This window comes from Spermophilus citellus (assembly GCF_964194105.1).
Source record: "Spermophilus citellus genome assembly, chromosome: 5".
NCBI classification, from domain to species: Eukaryota; Metazoa; Chordata; class Mammalia; order Rodentia; family Sciuridae; genus Spermophilus; species Spermophilus citellus.
The window spans coordinates 158,195,424-158,199,652 of NC_138186.1; the positions used below are offsets into that span (position 1 = coordinate 158,195,424).

The 4,229-nt window shown below is 41.4% G+C and overlaps 1 pseudogene across 1 annotated transcript; it reads left to right on the forward strand.

Annotated features, from left to right (window-relative positions):
• The first annotated feature begins 1,058 nt into the window (after positions 1–1,058).
• Positions 1,059–2,209, forward strand: LOC308650033 (selenide, water dikinase 1-like; annotated as a pseudogene). The gene has a single exon. The product of its transcript is annotated as a selenide, water dikinase 1-like (transcript).
• Positions 2,210–4,229: the final 2,020 nt, after the last annotated feature.

Here is a 4,229-nt window from a genome sequence, read left to right on the forward strand (position 1 = left end):
ACAGAAGGCTAAGGAGTTCAAAGCCAGCCTCAACAAGAGCAATGTGCTAAGCAACTCAGTGAGACCCTGCCTCTAAATAAAATACAAAATAGGGCTGGGGATGTGGCTCAGTGATCAAAAACAAACAAAGAAAAAACCATTGTTTGAGCATACTTGGTTTCATAAAATTTTACTTTGGGAATATGACAATATTTTATATAAATGAAAAATAAAATTAAATTTTACAAAAATTATCTTTGAAAAGTAAAAGCAAAATAAACCTATCTATAATCAAATTTCATTACTAACCACACATTAAAAGTAGGTCCTAGAGAAATATTCCTAGTCATAACTCAGTTACATATACTTTTCCAGTAAGATCCCTTCACCAAATGATAGTATTTCTTTGTGTACCCCCTTTTCCACCCATGGATTATCAATTGGTTCAAACATGTTACCATAATCCTTTTTTTTTTCAGTATTGGAGGTTGAACCCAGGGCCCTGTACATGCTAGACAGGCATCACAGCACTGAGCAACATCCCCAGCCCTACAGTAAATTCTCATCACTGTCACTGGGTTCCTGTTGACAATTTCAGTTGGATTATTAGTAACATACACTAACATTAGGGATTTTTTTTTGACTAATTCATACTCCTGTGGTGTTTCAAGTATATTTTCCTGTAGGTGTGGATATGCTCATGTGATTTTTATCTTTGATTCTAAGTTTGTGGTATATTACATTTACTGATTCGCATATGCTGAACCAATCCACCTGGGATGGCCTGAGTTGGCAGGGATTAGCTGGCAGTGCCTCTCCTCCTTTGCCACCAGCCAGCAGCATAGCGCCACAGAAAGAGCAGGATGGGCCTGTTGTGCCTTTAAAGACGCAGCCTGAGACTTAAGGTGTTCCAAGTGCAGTCCTTGGGGATGGGCTGCTTGTGCCATGGGCCTGGATCCTGGGCACATGCCACAATGTCCACCCCTCTGCACATGCCGGGCCTGGAGGTAGGTGGATCAGAAGTAAAAATCCCAGCCAAACAAGAGAGAGGGAGGGAAGGGGCTAACCTGTAAGGAACCATGTCTATACGGGAGTCCTTTAACCCAGAAAGTTATGAATTGGATAAGAGCTTCCGGTTAACCAGGTTTACTGAACTGAAGGGCACAGGCTGCAAAGTGCCTCAAGATGTCCTGCAGAAGTTGCTGGAGTCTTTACAAGAGAACCACTTCCAAGAAGATGAACAGTTTCTGGGAGCTGTTATGCCAAGGCTTGGCATCAGAATGGATACTTGCATCGTTCCTTTGAGGCATAGTGGCCTTTCCTTGGTTCAAACCACAGATCACATTTATCCTATTGTAGATGACCCTTACATGATGGGCAAAATAGCATGTGTCAATGTCCTCAGAATAGCATGACCTCTATGGAATGGGGGCACAGAATGTGACAATATACTGATGCTCCTTGTAGTCAGTAATAAAATGACCAACAGGAAAGGGATAAAGTTATGCCCCTAATTATACAGGGTTTTAAAGATGCAGCTGAGGAAGCAGGGATGTCTGTAACTGATGGCTTGTTCTGGGAGAAGTTCCTACAACTGTCTGCCAGCCTAATGAATTTATCATGCCAGATAACGCAGTACCAGGGGATGTGCTTGTGTTGACAAAACCTCTGGGGACACAAGTCCCTGTTGCTGTGCACCAGTGGCTGGATATTCCTGAAAAGTGGAATAAAATTAAGCTAGTAGTCACCCAAGAAAATGTAGAATTGGCATACCAAGAAGGAGTGATGAATACGGCACGGCTCAACAGGACACCTACAGGACAGACTTCATGCACACGTTCAATGTTCACGCAGCCACTGACATCACAGGCTTTGGGATCTTGCTCCATGCTCAGAATCTGGACAAGCAACTGACAAATGACATGTTCTTTGATTCATAACCTCCCTGTGCTGGCCAAGATGGCTGCTGTGAGCAAGGCCTATGGTCTCATGCATGGAACCTGCCCAGAGACATCAGGAGGCCTTCTAATATGTTTACCACATGAGCAAGCTGCTTGGTCTGTGCTGAAATAAAGTCCCCCAAGTATGGTGAAGGTCACCAAGCATGGATTATTGGGATTGTAGAGAAGAGCAACTGTACTGCCAGAATCATAGGTAAACCTGGGTTATCAAAGTTGCACCACAAGTGGCCACTCAAAATGTGAATCCCACACCTGGTGCCACCTCCTAATATAGACAGAAATAGCAATTTGGTTTTGTTGTTAAATAGATCTATTTCCTTTATCATTACTTCAATTAAAGACTATAAACAACAACAAAAATCTCACTGTATCTACACAACTGGTGACCTTAGGTCAATTGTGAGTGGATACAATTAATAAAATGAAATCCATGGCCTTCTTTTCCTGTTACATTAACGAAAGATGCCCCCAATCTTGAGGCAGCTTCCGAGTTGAGAATTATATTGTTATCCAATACTGTTGATTCATTTTGAATCTTTAGACACTAATCTTTTTCTAAAGGTGCTTTCACCCATCACAGACATTACCGAGAGTAGTATCACATAGCAGTTGGGTCTTTTCATTTTATGTGTATTTATCATACCATTTTGGTCTTTTTTGTGTGTCTTGGATGGTATTCTGGAAGGACAGATTTGGTAAGTGACAAGATGGTCTCCTGGTAGTAAGATGTTGCATGATTCCTTTGTATCATTGATTTGCAAAGCTGAGATTAATAACTCAAGAGCATCTCTTTGACCCAGGACATTCTCCAATAGTGCATTCAGTTCCACAAGGCAAGTGCTTCAGTCTGGCTTTGGTAGACACCTTTACTGGATGGGTCAGAACTTTTCCAACTAGCAATAAGAGGGCTTTCACAATATCAACCCTACTTTCCCAGGAAATAATTCCACTCTTTGGTTTACCTGCCTGCCTCCAGTCCAGTAATGGCCCTGAGTTTACTTCCTCTCTTACCCAAGAATTGGCTAAAATTTTAAATATAAAATGGAACTTCCACATTCCATATATCATCCATAGAAACCAGGAAAAGTTGAAAGGATTAACAGAACCAAAGGCAACCTTAACCAAATTATCTATAGATACTCATTTGGATTGGACTGAGCTTTGGCCTTTTGGCCCTTCTCCAAATCTGAGCATTGCTAAAAGCAAAAAACAAAACAAAACAAAATCCACCAAAAATCAACCAACCAACCAAACAAACAAAAAACACCTCTCATAAGCAGCCCTTTTGAACTTATGTATGAGTGACCCCTCCTTCCCCCCACCATTCAACCTCATTTACCTAGTGTTCCTCTTGATATCTTAAAACTCTCTTAGCTTACCTTAGGGCTGCCCTCTGTAAATATGCCCACACTCATCTTCCCCGGCTCCAATCTTCAGAGACCCATAAAGTCCTATTTCAGTAGAGGACTTAGTCTACCTTTCCCCTCCTCAATGCAGAGCCCCCTTAAAAGGAAAATGGGATGGCCCATTGGAAGTCATTTTAACTACCCCCACCACAGGCCACTCCTCCTGGATACTCAATCTAGAGATATAGGTGGAACATTCTTTCATGGGGATGATTTAACTCACGTTTATAGAAATAACATAGGTTCCAAAACCTTTATGTACTAATACAAGGGGGAATTATCACCTCCCACCATGAGAATGGATTTTGGGGCCATTTCAGAACTCTGTATGGGAAATAGGTTTAACTCAGGAGTTTTTAGGGGCTAGAATGGTGAGTGTCCATATGGGAAATCAAAAAATGTTATCTTTCTTAACTCTTCTCTTCAGAAAGAATTCCACCTCACACAACATGTATATTAAATCCCTCTATTTTAGTATCTGGGTCCATTCAAATACAATATAAGTGGATTGGGGATATAGCTCAGTTAGTAGAGTGCTTGCATTACATGCAAAAGGCTCTGGGTTCAATACTCAGCACCACACACACACACACACACACACACACACACACACACAGTATAATGCCTCACGGAATATATATTATGTTAAATATGAAAACTGTATGTTGCAGTACTGTATCAATTGAACCATATGGCAGAGCCCGGAACACACTGTTAGGATTCTCAAAAGGCCAGTAGCTATCTCATTCCCTGTGAAATTGAAATAACCATATCAAAACCTGTCCTCTTTATTGGATTAGCATTCGGGACAGGGACTGAGTTTTTGGCATAAGCCCTTCTCTCAGGATCCCTCCCAACATTCTGCCCTTATGCCCTTACATTT